General features: G+C 46.5%; 1 protein-coding gene across 8 annotated transcripts in view; it reads left to right on the forward strand.

The window, feature by feature from the left end:
• The window catches only part of PTPRU (protein tyrosine phosphatase receptor type U), a 410,313-nt gene that overhangs the window by 33,421 nt on the left and 360,171 nt on the right, over positions 1-16,721 (forward strand). The window lies entirely within an intron of this gene.

The raw sequence follows: 16,721 nt of genomic DNA on the forward strand, positions 1-16,721 counted from the left end.
TGGTTTGATTTTAGCTCCATTTGAAAGACCCACTTTTATAAGCCATCAAAGGACCAATGGCCCTGTGGCAGTGAGTTCCACAAGTTAAGCATAGGTTGGATGAAGGAATTCATCCTTTGGTGTGTCCTCATCTGTTGCCTACCACTTTAATTGGGTGACTCAAGGCCTAACTACATGCTGCCTTTCAGTGGCTGTGCAGGATGATGGGAGTTGTAGTTCAACATATCTAGAGGGTGCCAGGGTGGGGAACACTTATCTATTCTAACCTTCTCGATGCAGGAAATCTAGAGGAAGAGAATCCCCAACAGATGGCAGACCTCCAGTGTGGGAGAGAGCCTGGCCCCTGCTAGTTAATTGGTTCCTTTGCCATCAAGACGTTTCTCTTAAGTACCCTCTTGTAACTTAAACCCGTTTGATCTAGCCCTGCCCTCTGGGAGCAGCAGAGACAAAGCCTTTGCCCTCTTCGATGCGATAGCCCTTCGGTTACTGACTGTTGTCCTCTCCCCCATCTGCTGTAGCTCTCCGGGTTAACTCTGAGTCCTTGTTAATTCTACTCTGCGGAAGAAAGGGCATGAAACACGAGTTACGTTGGTCTGACTTCGCTTGTACAGTGAGCAACTTTGCAAAGTGAAATGTAGGGGTGGAAGAAGAATAGAAAGCCACCCCCCACTTTAAATGCACACTTTCCTCTGGTGTTACTGCCCCCAGCTGCTTCCAGTGCAATTCTGATCTGCTGAGTTAACGTCAATTACAGCTTCCATTGACAAAGGGCACTTATTTATATAATCTGATATATATTCCCCCTACATGGAATGCAGCATAAAATGGAACCTGTGTTCCTCCCCGCTAGCATGTTTCATTAGATGCTGGGGCCTGTTTTTGGCTTGCAGGCAATGTTTGATGGAAGCGTTCCCTTTTGAAGCCCCCTGCACAGAGGAGAGCCTTAGTGTTGACTGACGGTTCCAATTAGGGGAGAGGCGGGAAGGTGGTGGCCGCTCTGTGCCGAACAGGCCTCACCTGGTGCATCTGGCTGCGATGACTGGCAGGTGTTCCCCAGCCTGGAAAGACAGCTGGGATGGCCCACCTGCCACTCTCGCAGTTGGTTGGACTTCGTCCTCATTAGATCCTCCATGGGGTGGGGGAGCAGCTGTCACCAGGGAGGGTGGGGAGGATGCCTGTGTGTGATGTTGGTTGTTTGCTTTCCCCTTGGAGATTCTATGATCTGCTTCGGTTTGCGCCAGGCAAAAAGGCTTTTGATCTTTGCGAGATCAGAGGCGAATCATAATTCTTCCAATCGATGCTAGGCGAGTGCAGGAGAATCCTGTTTTCTTCGAGCACTGGAGTGAGGTGGGAGTAAGGGTGGTAGGAGACATACTAAAAAGGGAGATGCGCTGAGACTTAGCAATGGGCTGGCCAACGCCATGATATGCGTTGTTGCTGAGATAGGGTAACCGTGGCTGAATCCATTTTTGAATTGGGCTGACTCCAAGCTACAGGGGTCCCATGGAAAATTGGCCTGGGGTGGTTCCCACCCCACTCACTTGCTTACCTGTGAGCTGACAGCAGGAATGTGGAACCTTTGGCCCGTGGGCCTAATTCGGCCTGCAGAGTTTCTGCATGGGGCCTGTGGAGTCCCCTCCATTTCGTCCAGGCGGCAGAGCTAGGAGGCTTCATAATGAAGCAAATGAACCACAATGGATAAATGTGTTAATTTTCATTTTCCCTTTCGTAGCCCTTTGGCACTCATTTGAGGATTTATTTATTTATTTATTACATTTTCTATACCGCCCAATAGCCGAAGCTCTCTGGGTGGTTCACAAAAATTAAAACCGTAGTAAAACAATCAACAGGTTAAAAGCACAAATACAAAATACAGTGTAAAAAGCACAACCAGGATAAAAACCACGCAGCAAAATTGATATAAAATTAAAATACAAAGTTAAAACAGCAAAGTTCAAATCCAAGTTAAAATTAAGTGTTGAAATACTGAGAGAATAAAAAAGTCTTCAGCTGGCGACGAAAGGAGTACAGTGTAGGCACCAGGCGGACTAGGATGGGGGAGCATATCTGATTTTGCTGGCCGACTCCTGTGTTGTGGAGTAGAGAAGCAGAAGGAAGCCGTGGTTATGAGCCTCCAAGATGGTGGGTGGTCATAGATGAATTCAGTTGCCAGATGGTCTGGGACAAGAGGGAGGGCAGAGGGTTGAGGAAAGAGTGGGTGCACTCAAGGATGTGTAAAGAGCCCAAACTTGAGAATCCATCTAGTCCAGCGCTCTGTTCGCACAGTGGCCAACCAGCTGTCGACCAGGAACCCACAAGCAGGACATGGTGCCACAGCACCCTGCCACCCATGTTCCCCAGCAACTAGTGTATACAGGCTTACTGCCTCTGATACTGGAGGTAACCTTTTTGCTTGCATATTCAATTTGTGGTTCAGGTGCTAACTGTAGATGGGCAAGCATTCTTATGGTTCCTTACATTTAAATTAGATTTGAACAGGCCAGTCCTTCAAATAGAGGTGTGTCCTCTGCAAAAGAGGACACATGGCCATCCTAAGCCATTCCTGAGCCACAGGAGAGAAGCCGCTCACCTCTTTTGCAACTCCTGGGTCAAACGTGAACTGGCTTTTGTGCATATTTCTCTCTGTGATGAATGAAGTAGTTGAGGGGTGTGTGTGTGTGTGTGTGTGTGTGTGTGTGTGTGTAGAGTTGTGGCTGACCACTTAGGGCAGCAGCACTCAGCACCAGAGGCACCCAACAGCATGGGTGCATCACAAGCACTACCATGATCCACTCTGGGGGAGGGTGGTCGATGCCAACGCTGCCTCCTGTTTCAGAAGACCACCAGCCTTTCTCGTCAAAGCGGTGAGCTCTTGGCGAAGAGATTTGGCAGGCTCTCTTCCATCCCGATGTTTTGTCTGTGAGATGGGGTTTGTGGCTTCTCTCTGTGTAGCCAGAGGTATCCAGTGGTATGCCGTCACCACCACAACCAGGCATAGCGTATGCACTGTTTTTTAGGTGTAACTCGACCCAAGCTAAGATGGGTGAAGCCAGCTCTTGGCAATTTTGTGGCCTGGCATTAGCAACTGGTAGGAGAAAGCTTTCCTCCTCAAAACGTCCACAGAGGAGGCTGTTCTGTGTGGCTTCTCTGGTGGTGAGAATATTCCTCTGTCTCGTTCCTCATTGGAACCACTTCTATTTCCTCTCTGAAGACAGTCGTGTGGAGCTCTCGGCCAGCCAGAAAGGAGGTCCACTTCGCAACAACTCTCACTGAATACATAGAACTATATAATACGGATTTAGGTTTCTTTTAGGCTGGTTCAGAATTGCAGGGATGGTTTCAGGTTTGAGCCACTGCCCGGGGTAAAGGGGCCTCTGATTGGCCCTCTCTTGCACTGATCCCACCCTCAGGCTTACTTGGCAGTGGTAGTGGCAGCAATGGTGTTGGGAGCTGTCATTTTAATTCCCCACAATGCCCTGGAGTGCCCAATGTAATGTCACCTGCTGGCAAGGAGTGGAATTGAAGTCCTGCACCATCCTTCACGAGGAGGAGGGACCACGCCGCAGCAACACCAGAGAGCGCGATTTGGCTACCTGTGAAGTTATACTTTTCCGGAGTGCTCTGCCTGTTTTCGGCAGTGGCGGTGGTGGGAGGGATGGAGGATCGGCTGTGTCTCAGTTCCCAAAGAAGTTGCAGCATCCTGTGTAATTAGCTGAATAAATGCTCTTGACATAATAAGTAGGTGCTGCTTGCAAAATTGAATGCTGTAGTTGGGGGTAATTGAATTAGTCTATGTGGGTGGCTCTCAAAAGATTGTGTGTGTATGGAGTGAGATATATATATATATATATATATATATATATATATATATATATATATATATATGCATGTTCTCTGCCACCCCTCATCAATGCACAAAAAGATTGAGATCAAACTGCCAGAAACATCAATATTTTCTAACAGTGAATTTTGCACCAAGTGGAAAGGGATTCTGTGGTCTGCAAAACACCAACAACGGGCAACTGCTTTGCTCTCATCGGATCATAGGTCTGTGCCTTATACCAGCTCAGGCCATCTAACAAGTATTGCCAGCTCACGTTGGCAGCAGCTCTCCAGTTATAGTAGCAGGGTGGCCACTTGCATCACCAAAAGAAAGGAAAAGAAAAGCATAACCAAAAAGAAGGTCCAAAGAGGACACAGTTTTGCCTAAAATTTGCATGTGCCCATTTCTAGCAATATATGCAAATTTAAAAATAATTACTGTAATTTCAATGGAAATAAAATAAGTCCCACCCTAAACTGGACTTGGACTGGAGAGTCCTTCAATGAGAGGACTGTCCTGTGTAAAGAAGGACACCCTGGGTCTCGGGCAGAGGTCTTTTGCATCTCCTCTACCAGGTCCTTATTTGAACTGGAGATGCTGGGGATTGAAGCTGGGACCTTATACACGCAAAGCAGATGCTCTACCACTGAGCTATGGTCCCTTCTTGAATGTGTCACCTTCTCGGCCAAGGTGTCAGTCTAACGCTGGCAAGGCCCTAGACTAGATTTCCTCAACCCATTGCCTTCCAAATGTGTTGACCTGAAATGCCCATTATCCCTGACTATTGGGGGTTCTGCCTGGGGTTAATGGGATTTGTAATCCAGAACATCTGGAAGGGACCAGGTTTGCTAAAACCAGGCTAGATGGTCACTGTTTCTCTCTGTGCCAGGGGTGTCGAGCCTCTTTCAGCTTGAGGGCCAAGTTAAATTTTGGAGAAGGTCTTGGGGGCTGCATGCCAGTGGTGGGTGGGGCTGAAGGCAAAAGGGGTGGGGCAAGAAATGCCAGCCTGCTTTAGCTTAATGCATTTACTGCCAGTAGCTATGCCATAGGAGAGGCAGGTTTTCTCCTATGCTGGGAAACCACCAAAAGTTCATTGGTCAGGAGAGAGGAGGTGGGGCCAAGTGATGGGGTGTGGTTACCTGGAGAATCCAGGCAGGCTGGATTTGATCCATGTGCCTCAACACACCTGCTCTATGACCCAGGGCAGCAGTATTCCCCCATTGTCACGATTCCAACCACTCCCACCAAAATGTGAGACAATAAAGAGGTCTGCTGTGCAATGCATGAAGCTTTATTCAGTAAATAGACATCTTTTCACACCTGAAGGGAGTGTGAACGCGAGGAGCTATCCTCTGAGCTGAACAAAGCAAGGCAGTTGCTGAACAAAGCAAGGCAATTGCCTATCAACTAAATGGACACTTTCCTGCTGTGCGTGGCAGGCATTTACTGAAACCCTCCTTCAGGGAGGGTCTTCAAGTTGTAACCTCTGGTGAGTTACTAGTCTAGCAGATTGGTTGAGCCTGCGGTGGACTCTGGGATCTGTCAATTCTGATGTTCCCTCCTCCTCCGATAAAGACTGAGTTCCCAGGGATGACAGGAGGATGATCTCTGAGCCTGGGCTTCCTGTCTGATAAGCTCCTCGGAAGATTCCTCCTTGACTCCTGGAGAGTCTTGATGAATTTCCTCACCTGCTTCCTGTCTTTCCTCCTCCCCCTCCTCCTGGCTTTGAGTCTGATTTCAGGATATACACCAGGGAGACTCTGCCTGATCCTGACACTCAACTTCTCCATTATTGCATAGGTGAAAATAGGGACACTTGTCCCTGCTCAGAACATCCCCCTTCTAACACCATCAAACAGGCTTGTCTCTCCTCATCCAAACTGATTACACATTACCAGCTTTTTTTACACCAGCTGCACACTGCATTCATTTCCTCTGCAGTAGGTTAGTTGTTTTTTTAGCTGAGTAAATGAACACAAAATACAGCTGACAGAGAAAGCTCTTCTGCCATGTATGATAGCAAAATACCCTCCAATTGCCCCTGTTTTCTGGTACTTTCTTCTGGTCTAAAACTTAGATGAGTTTAAAAGAGATTAGACAAATGTATGGAGGATCAGTCTATCAATAGATACTAGCTATGATGGCTACATGCGTCATGGAGCCAGGGTATCTGAAAGATTGTCTCCTCTTGCTGTACAAGCCCATAGGCATGTGCAGACACAAGGTGGGGCCCTTTCTGTAGCAGCACCTTGACTCTCCATCCGTACTGAGCTTTAGACATGCGGGAGAAACTGTACTGTTATGTTGGGTCTTTGGTGACCTCTGATGGATTTTTTAAATATTATTTTGGCTTGGTGTAAAGAAAGTTCTGTTTTTGCCTTGATTTTGTTACATTTTTATTGTATTGTTTGGAACTGTACTTCACTTTGAGGGCCCTGAAGAACTGAGTGGGCTCATATGGGAGAAGCTGGACTTTCAGGTAGCCCCACGCTGGGCTTTCAAGGTCATACCCAGCACTTTGAATTCTGCCAGGAAACGGGCTGGTAGCCAGTGAAGCTGTTGTAACAAGGGAGTCACGTTCTCCATGTTCCTGGCCCCAGCCAACAGTCTGGCTGCAGCATTTCTGGATCAGCTGAAGTTTCTGAACAGTTTTTGAAGGCAGTTGCATGTACAGCACGTTACAGTAGTAACTAAGGCATGTGTGGTGTAGTGGTTAGAGTGTTGGACTGGGAGTTGGGAAATCCATGTTCTAGTCTTGGCCATGGAAACCCATTGGGTGACTTTGGGCCAGTCACAGACTCTCAGGCCAACCTATCTCACAGGGTTGTTGTGAGGATAAAACAGAGAGGAGGAGGATTATGCCCACTGCCTTGGGTTCTTTGGAGGAAAAAAGGAGGGATATAAATGCAATATAAAATAAAATAAAATGTGTGACTGTGCCCAGATTAGGCATCTGTAGGAATGGGCACAGTTGGCACACTAGTCTCAGCTGGGCATCCAGGCTCAGGGCCGAGTCCGAGAATACACCCAAACCATAAGCCTGAGTCTTTGTGTGTGTGTGTGTAAAACCCCATCCAGCTCAGGGTGAGTCCCTATTCCTGGATCTGCCTTTCAACTGGCCAAAAGCCCCTCGGTCTTGTCTGGAGGAAGCTTCAATTTGTTTGGCATCATCCAGTCCATTACAGACATCAGGCACCCATTCTGTATACAGGAGATCCAGGATTTGATTCCTGGCATCTCCAATTAAAAGGACTGGACAGCAGGTGATGGGGAAGAGAAAGGCCTCCAGCTGAGGCTCTGATGAGCCACTGCCAGCCGCTCTATGTGGACAGATATTCTCAGGCGTCTTCTGCAGCCTTTTCTAAGGCAGCCTTTGTATACATTGCATCGCAGTGATCTAACCTGGATGTTGTCAAGGTGTGGATAACTGTGACAAGATCAGGTTTACTCAGGGAGAGGTGAGATCTGGACCTCATACCTGTGCAACCAATGAGCACCCGCTGCCTGTCTGTTGTGCTGGAAAGACCCCAATTATTTTCTTGCAGTAATCTGTTCAGAGGAGGAAGCTGATCATGGCTTTAACTCACTGGTGCCTACGCGTTGGCAGACCCCCCCTTTTTTTAACACCCCTCCCTCCCAACAAAAACTCCCTGGGGACTCACCAGGTTTGAATTGTGTTAGATGAGCAAGTCATAGCAGGACTTGATTTGCTTTTGGCTTGCTCCAGGTTGCTTCACTGACATACGCCCGTGTGTTCCTGTGACAGAATACATGAGCTTTCCTTGTCTTGCACTTTATGCCTGCAGTCTAGCCCCAGGGTTGGAGCAGCTACAGCAGGGAGCCAAATATATTGATGCTAGAAACGAAGGTAGCATCTGGCTAGCCTAACAATAAGAGATGGAAGGTGATGATGCCCCCCCCCGGGCAGTTTCTTACCCCCCTTGCAAATATTGTGGTTCAAGATGGAGTGCTTTTGTTTTTGTTTTGAAAAGGGGGAAATCAATATCTCACACACACCGCTCGAACCAAACTCTACACCCCGTTTTGAGTAGATCCCAGTGGTGCTGAGTTAAATTTTGCCATTTAGATGCTCATCCTGATGGTTCTCATAGCCACGCCCTCAAGGAGAGTCCAAAAATCTAGGCAGCTGTGCTGAGCCATATCAACAAACCAGTTCTCTGTCAGGAGAAGGTCTTTCATAAAGCGAATGGATCTCCATTGCCCGTTCAAGAACAAGACAACCCAAATTCTTGGCATTATAACCAGGAACAATATACTGTTACTGGAATAATCCATGTCCTCCCAGCCACTGTGTGGATAGGGTGACCATATGGAATGGAGGACTGTGCTCCTGGATCTTTAGCAGTTGAATAGAAAAGGGAATTTCAGCAGGTGTTATTTCTATGCAGGCAGCACCTGGTGAAATTCCCTCTTCATCCCAACATCTAAATCTGCAGGAGCTATACAAGAGTGCACAATTGCGCACCAGCTCCTGTGTCTCAAAGAAAAAAAAATGGCGGGCATGATGGGCATGACAACCATCTTCCCTTCTGCATTGTCGCGCTTCCGTTTGGACACCCATGGAGGATCACAGAAGCAGGTAAGTCTGTGGCGAGTATGGATAAGTAGGCGAGATGTGATCGGTGGAGGCTGGTGGCTTGGATGTCAGTGGGGTGCTGAATTCACTCTGGGTTTCAGTCAGAACCAGTCAGATCTCTAAAGGAGCTATCCAAGGTATGAAGCCCACAGAAGTCTACAGGCATCTGTGGAATCCATTGGTCCAATTCATATAAACCCAAACGCATTTGAATCCATTGTGGATTTCTCCAACATTTTTAATCTGGTTTTTGATGTTGTTGCTGTTCAGAGCCATGCCTCTTATGCTGCATCTCCCGGTGTTTGGGGGGTGGGGGTGGGGGTGGGGGAACAACCCTAAATCCTGGATGTGTTTTCACATTACTTTGCTTACATTGGAACGGCATTCCATTCCTGTGGCCTAGCAGCTGTGACTTGGATGGTTTGCATAAAACAAATCCAGGCTTCTATGTTCTGGATTGATTTTGAGCAAATTTTAGAAGTTTGCAAAATCAAAATGCCCACACTGTATGGCCTTGAACTGCAGTTGTCGATTGCTCGTTTCTCTCCCCACCCCTGCTTCTCTCAGGCACATATTCGAATTCTGAAAACTTCTAATCTCTCATTTTTACCTTAGTCAGATTGGTGACCTCATAAGCCCGTCTTGCTTTCTCCCTGCGAAGTGTTATGGAATCTTTCAGAGCACATTTAGCCTATTGCAAATAGCTTCTGGTATTCAAGCCACATCCTGTAGTTATTTGTGCCGGCTGTTCAGTCACTGTTTTACGCTAACAATGATGCCTTGGCACGCTGCCCGTTAAAGGAGGTGAGATGAGGGACATCGCAAAACTAATAAAGTCCCCGTGCCATGGCCCAAAGCCTGTTTCCATTGCTCCAAGGCCTGCAAAGAACAGCTGGATGCTAACCCTGCTCAAGTAAAGATCTGTTCAAGCAACAACTGGTGTGTGTGCACGTGTGAACCTACATATATATGTACATATCTCAAAAGTTCATGCACTGCTCTGACTCACACAGTCTGGTAGATTGGAGGATGTTATTTTCAATAGCCTTTTGTACATCACACAAATTCAAGTTTGTTTCTGTCTCTGCCTATAGGTGTGTGTGTGTGAGTGAGTGAGAGAGAGAGAGAGAGATGCATTGCAATAAAAATATCAACTCAAGTCAGGCTCTGTCTGGCTTCCTTGACCACTGTGATAATAGTTCTTTGCCATTATTTAAAAAGCTTAAAGTTTCCTACCTAGCTGTAGGGAAATTAATATATTATGTTGTTTAAAAACAACGTACTACCCAAAGCCAGAACAGCCCAATCAACTAATAATAATAAAAAACAAAGCCAGCTAATGCATGCTTCTTTATCCATTATATCAATTACCAAACTAGTTTAATCATGAGACATTTATCACGAGCAAACAATTCTAACTGTAATCAAAAACACCATTATTCACTGTCCATAAGCCATCAATTATCTGATAATCCATTCTAATTCTATTTGAATTAACAGACAAATAATTAAAACTCAAACACTGGGAGAATCACCATTTATCTTACCTGTTCCAGCTTCTTTCAAGTGTAGCATAAACACATAGCCCTCTTGAGTATGTATAGAAATGGCTCTATCTTTGTTAAGACAGAGCACAATAAAACAAAACCATGCAAATGGGAATCCTCGCCCACAACTAATAATTACATATTTATTAGAAAAAAACGTGTGTGTGTGTGTCGTCCTTTGGTTTGCTGGTCTTCTTACGGCAGCTCACAATAGTGTTAAAAGCAATATCGGATATAAGTAGAAAAAAAACTCAAGTGCGGGAAATAGAAGGCGCTATCCTATAGTGCCTTATGGGAAAGGCCTGTGCATAATGGGGATTTAGTGGTTCTAAAAGCAACCCCGAACGAGCAGAAACACTCATCTCTGGAATGGGATAGGTTGGTGGAACTCACAGAAAGGAGGTCGGCTGACCTTCCCAATCCATACTAACTTTCAAAACTGCTAATTCCCTGTTGCACATGGGGTCTGCATCCAGTATCAGAGACAGTAAGCCTATATACACCAATTGCTGGGGAACTTGGGTGGGAGGATGCTTTGCACTGTGTCCTGCTCGTGGGTCCCTGGTTGATAGCTGGTTGGCCACTGTGTGAACAGAATGCTGGACTAGATGGAGCCTTGGTCTGATCCAGCAGGGCTTCTCTCATGTTTTGCGTGTGGCTTTCCAGCTGGTTGGCCATGCATCTTTAGCGTATCATTTGGGTTGGATCCAGACCCAGTCCTGCTTAGAGTACACCCAGTGAAATCAATGGGCGTTAAGTTAGGCATGAGAAACTTAAATCCCATTGATTTCAGTAGGTCTACTCTAAACATGGCTAAGTCTGGATCAAGCCCCTTGATTGTTATCAAGTACCCAATGAAGGAAATAGGTATATTTTTTTATGCTTCACAACAGCCTTCCCATGCATCATATTACAATTCCCGTAATCCATTCCCAGACTGGCTGGAAATTCTTCCATTATGAAACTCAAGATGGCTATGTGTGTTTCCAATGTGGTGTCCCCTCCAAGCACTCCCCCCTTTTAATGTCTTACTGTTTTTTTTTTAATTTTAACATGTTTTTAATTTTACTGTAGGTTAAATTCTATTTTAACTTTTGTACATTTATATTTATATGTTTTAATTAGGGGTGTGATCCGCTCCAATTAGGAGCGTAGAAGCAGTAGCGGATTGGCCTGCTCCGCCTTACCCAGAGGCAGAGTAGGAGCGGACCGCGGACCCCCTAGAAGCAAGGCGAAGAGAAGCGGCCATTTTTCGGAGCTCCTAGTTCAGGCGGAGTGCTCCGGTCGCCATCTTGAAAACATTTCGCCATAGGATTGCATTGCGGCAATTAATCGCGCATAACTAGGTTGTTTTTGAAGCTATCGTTCTAGAAATTCTTGTGCTCAGAGAGTCGTGGATGGGGGTCATTTTGAGACCACTCTCACCTCTCTGCGTTGTCTGGGTCGCGTGCTATATTTTTGTGAAAATCGGGTCAACCGCGCGGCTCAAACGGCGTTTTCGGCTTTTCGCCCATAGGATTGCATTGAGGGAAAGAATCGGGGATAACTGGGGGGGGGGGTTAAGCTATCATTCTGAAAATTCTTGTGCACAGAGAGTCGTGGATGGGGGTCATTTTGAGACTACTCTCAACTTTCTGCATCGTACGGGTCGTGCGCTAGAAGTTTTTAAAAAATCGGCGGGAAAAATACCTTTTTCAAAGGGCTGAGGGGCAGAGTCAGCTCCCGGTCATGATGATCCCAAAGTTGGAGGAGGGCATAGGCAAAACGGGTAACTTGGGATTCTGGGAAACTTCTCTTTCTTCATCTGAACGGGCTTTTCCCCGTGTTTTTTAACACAGTAGCCCCACCAAATGCACAAACACAACCTGAAATCATATACTAAGCCAAGAATAAGAGATAGAAACACAGCACTGCTCCCCACCCTAACCTTGGTGAACAACTGAATAGATGTGGTGCAAGGGGATGAGCTCCCCTAGGGCATCTCATCGTGGACGTGCCCCCACTCTCTCCTGCACTGGAAGGCCATTAGAGCCTTCCAAAGAGAGTAAAACGGTGGAGCAATGCCTATCATGAGTTGAAGTGAATGCTCACTTTTCAGTGGTGGAGCAATGCCTGTTATGAGTTGAAGTGAGCGTTTTACTTCTTCTCAGAGCTGTTGGTGGCTGTCTTGAACTGGCAGCTACTTCCCCCTCCCCCGGGCACGTCCCCCTATTGCTGGTAAAAGACAGATATAGCCTTTTTAAAAAAATTCTTCTTGCTGTTTATTGAGCAACACTGCTGCTTTTAATTCCACCCCTCCTTTGTTTATTTATTGATTTATTCCATTTTATATGCATTACTGGCTTATCCTTGGCTCACTTCCTTATGCCCCCAGAAATGCCAGCTGCATGCCTGCCTGCCTTCCCTCCCTCCTCCCCTGCCCACCTCGCAGGGATGTTGTGTGTGGGGTGCCCGATTTTCAAAAATTCCCCAAAAATCAGGGGATGATGGGATTGCTTTGAAACTTGGCGTGCGTGTGTATATCCCCATGAGGTGTCATGGTGCCAAACATGAGGTTTCTAACTTGAACAGAAAAAAAGTTGTATAATTTTTTAGCTTTCAATGCAAGCCTATGGGGGGGGGAAAACGGAGCTCCGGATCCGGATCCGGAGCTCCGGGCGGAGCGGAGCGGAAGTGGGCGGAGCGGGGGCGGGGCGGAGCGGCCCGATCCGGAAAATGGCGGATCTGCAAGTGAAGCGGAGCGGGGGGTCCGTGCACACCCCTAGTTTTAATTGTACATGTTTTAATCTTGTAAACCGCCTTGAGTCCCAGCACAGGGAAAAAAGTGAGATATAATTAATAATAATAATAATAATAATAATAATAATAAACCTGCTTAGCTTCAGCAAGGTGACTGTCTCATGTGCCTTCAGACCATATTATCCTTCATTTGCTTCACCAATCAGAAGGTTCCATTCATCGCCTTTGTAGCAGAAATCCAAATGGGATGCTAGCTATTTCTCAAGGCCTGAGAGCCCTCCAGTCTCTCCACCCTGCACGCCACCTTCCAACGTTTCACAGTTGAAAACTGGGACACACTCCTACCGTTCCTATTCTCACCCCGAGAGACACTGCCTTAGGCCTCTCCATAGCACCGTTATTCATTGCTGGGAGATCTATCCCAGGGGTGGGGTACCTGTGGCTCTCCAGATGTTGTTGGATTCCAACATCCCTGATCATTGGCCCATGCTTTCTGGGGCTGATGGGTGGTGGAGTCCTACCTCATCTGTAGGGCAGCCTCAGTCCTCCGCCTTCTGTCCCGTCTGCTGTATGCTATATTTATTTTCCCTGCAATAACCTGTTCTCTTCCTGCTTTGAAAAGCAGAGGAGGTGTTTGCTCTCTGGCTTAAAGATGCATCTGGAAACATAACATAAAAATGTCCCACAGTATGTTATCTGTAGTTCAAGCTGAAATTGGCCAGCTGCGGCACGTGAAACGGCAAGGGGTGGATCACATGCATTCTTTTCTGTTTAGCCGTGTATGTTTACATGTAGAGAAAAATCTGTCTCCCCTCTGAGATTTTGCAGTTACAACTTTACGGGACAACTTTAGCAGTTCCTATCAAGGCAGTCACTCTAATCCCCAACAGGGCCAACATTTCCACTGTATAAACAGCAACCCTAATTTTGGCCCTGCATTAGTTTGCAGTGTATGTGACATGGCTCTTCCCGAAAGTGAGTTGCACACTGGCTTTTAGTTTGTGGGTCCCCCCGCACCTTTCTGTTTTGTAGCACATTCTTGTCTGGATTATCTGGATTGTTTATTTAGGTGGATTGGGGGTGCGGGAAAGAGGCTGACTCTCATTCCTGCATCAAAATATGTATTAGATAGCCTTGAAACACCCTATACCCTTTGCAGTGCTGTGATTTCTGTTTTTAAAAAGCCAAACCAAACCAAACCAAACCTTAATCCTGTTCCTATATTTGATATAGAAATAGTCTAAAATTAGCAGAAAGGGTGGGAGAATGATAAAGGGCTCCCTGGTACTGCGTTTTTCTCTCCAAACTAGAAACACCCCCGTGTTCACCTGAAAACAGGTCCCAGCATGGCCTCTATTCTTTCCTTAACTTCCTTTGCTCCTACTGGCATTTAACTTCCCCTATAATTTCCCGGCTCTTGCTTGTCAGCAGTATTTACCAAACACGGAGCTCGCAGGGCCGTTCGGTGGATTAGTGTTCAAAGCTAAATTCCACCTCTTGGGCCAAGGCAGCAGAGAAAGTGTTTCCTCTCTAGGAGAAGCAAAAGGGGAAGCAAAAGGAAAAGCTTAGATCCTTGGAGTTTGCGCTCAAGAATTTGTTTATGAGATTATTAAACTGCCGCAGGATTCAGAGGGCTGTTCAGCATATTTTTTGTCTGTTGATGATGTCTGTGCAATGTCCAGGTGTGGCAGGTTCCTTGTATTGTAATATGAGCAGCCATGGATGATGATGATGATTGTATGAGCAAAATGCCCATCGTTATGATGATGGGATATGCATGGAAGGATTTATATAGTGCAGGAAACCCTGGAGCAATGCATATGTCTCTGTATATTTTGAGCATAGAACAAGGATCTCCATCTCCCCACTCCCACTGTTATCTGTTGCTCAAACTGGGGATGACAGCAGCCATGCTCCTTTTGGGCCTGTAAGTGCTACAGGCAGAACTGGCTCCCACTATCCTTGGGATCAATATCCCTGATTATTATGATGCTTTGTCCTTCCTGCCTGCTGTCCCTCCCTCTTGTCTCTACACAAGGAACTCTGGGACTGGTAGTTCTTGAGAGCACCTGTCACATAAGGAAGGAAGCGGAGAACCTTGCATCTCTCAAATGACAAGTCTTAGTTTAACTCCAAAAGTACACACTCTCTGTTCTAGAGAAGTAGGGCCTGGGCCAACAACAACACACCATTCAGAATGTTGCTGGTTCTGCTGTAACTCCAGGAAAGATCTGGACAATAGGCACAGAGATACAGGAAAATAAATTTCTGTAAGTGTTCTCAAACATGATGTCCTAGCTAGCCTCAGGAACACAGGAAGCTGCCTTATACTGAGTCAGACCACTACTCCATCTAGCCCAGCATTGTCAACACTGACTGGCAGTGGCTCCCCAAGGATTTCAAGAAGGATATTTTTCCAGCCCTACCTGGAGATGCCAGGGATTGAACCTGGTGACTTCTGCATGGAAAACATGTACTCAACTGCTGACCTATGGCTCTTCCCCCTAATTGTTTTCCTAATGGTAATGGGTTTGCAGCCTGGGCTGTGGATCTCCTGGGTCTCTGGACCCTGGCAAAGTGTAGCCTTCCTCCATCCCACATGCTTGGGCCCAGATCAAGAGACTAGAGAGAGGCTAGTGCTATTCACCAAATTTCATGATTAAACTGTCTCTTAATGCAAACTCAGCTAGCTCTTGATGCTCAGATTCATTACGAAGCAAGTCCTGAAGTTGTCTTCTTCAGCTCTGCTTAAATCCAAGCCCTGAGTGCAAGTGCTTCCTCTTCCTCACCAGTTCCTTACATACTACAAAAGTCGGGGGCCAAGAATCAGGGAACTCTGGGCAATACCTAGCCCTGGATAGAAGGGCGGCTCCAGTGAGATCCACTTGTCACACTGGAAGGTAAATAGGAAGTGTGTGTGTGTGGGGGGACACACACGTGTTTGCACCCAATGACACTCTGAATGAAATTGGTTTGGAATATAACAGGATCCAAATACTGGAATTGGGCTCAGCAGCAAAACAAAATAAAATACCAAACGTAATTCCATTTCAAAGGAAGAAAGAAAAGAAAACAGCTTGGCTTGCTAAGTCCAGTTGTGAATCGAGAGAGGAGAATTTGCCACTTACTACTGGGGCTGTATAAGAGGCTGAGTAGTAGGATTAGTAAAAAGAATCTCAAGTCTTGCACCACGAGGTGTGCCAGTAGCTTGGTCACTTTTTTAATGGAATGTACATAAAGCTACTTGTCTCTGCTTCTTCCAATACCAGGAATGGCTGAAGCATGCTTGGATCTTAAGAACATCAGAAGTGCCATGCTGGATCAGACTGAAGGTCCATCTAGTCCAGCACTCTGTTCACACAGTGACCAACCAGTTGTCGGCCAGGGACCAACAAAGCAGGACATGGTGCAACAGCACTCTCCCACCCATGTTCCCCAGCAACTGGTGCACACAATCTTGACCTCCTTAGTGAGAAAGCTAGAGCTAGTAAGTGTAGCTCTGTGGTGAGATGCACATTTTTGCATGCAGATGGTCCCAGGTTCAATTCCCAGTAGGGATCAGAAAAGACCTCTTCCTGAGCCACTGTCCATCAGAGTAGACAGCAATGTAGAAGATTCGAGTTAAGGCAGCTTTCGTGGGTTGACAGGTTGGCTCTTCGAAAGGCCCTGAGGGTCTAGCCAATCAGCAAACCATTTTGAAGAAGGTTTGCAGTGACATTGTTGGCTGTGATCTAGGCCTGTGCCAGAGCCCTTCCTGCAACTCATTTGCTGGTGGTAGAAGATGGCTTGGGTTGAAAGATGGGGTGGCTGCCCATGTAGTGAGTGGCTGTGGGATTTGACCTTCAGGCAAGGCAAAGAGAAAAAAAATTAATTTTTGTGAACCGCCCAGAGAGCTCCAGCTATTGGGCGGTATAGAAATGTAATAAATAAATAAAAAAATAAAAAAATGTGGAAACCTTCCAGAAGGACAGGGGGCTGTGTTGATTATCTGCTGAATGTGAACAAGGAAGAGTTA

The sequence above is a fragment of the Elgaria multicarinata genome, chromosome 13, assembly GCF_023053635.1.
Source record: "Elgaria multicarinata webbii isolate HBS135686 ecotype San Diego chromosome 13, rElgMul1.1.pri, whole genome shotgun sequence".
In the NCBI taxonomy this organism is placed as follows: domain Eukaryota; kingdom Metazoa; phylum Chordata; class Lepidosauria; order Squamata; family Anguidae; genus Elgaria; species Elgaria multicarinata.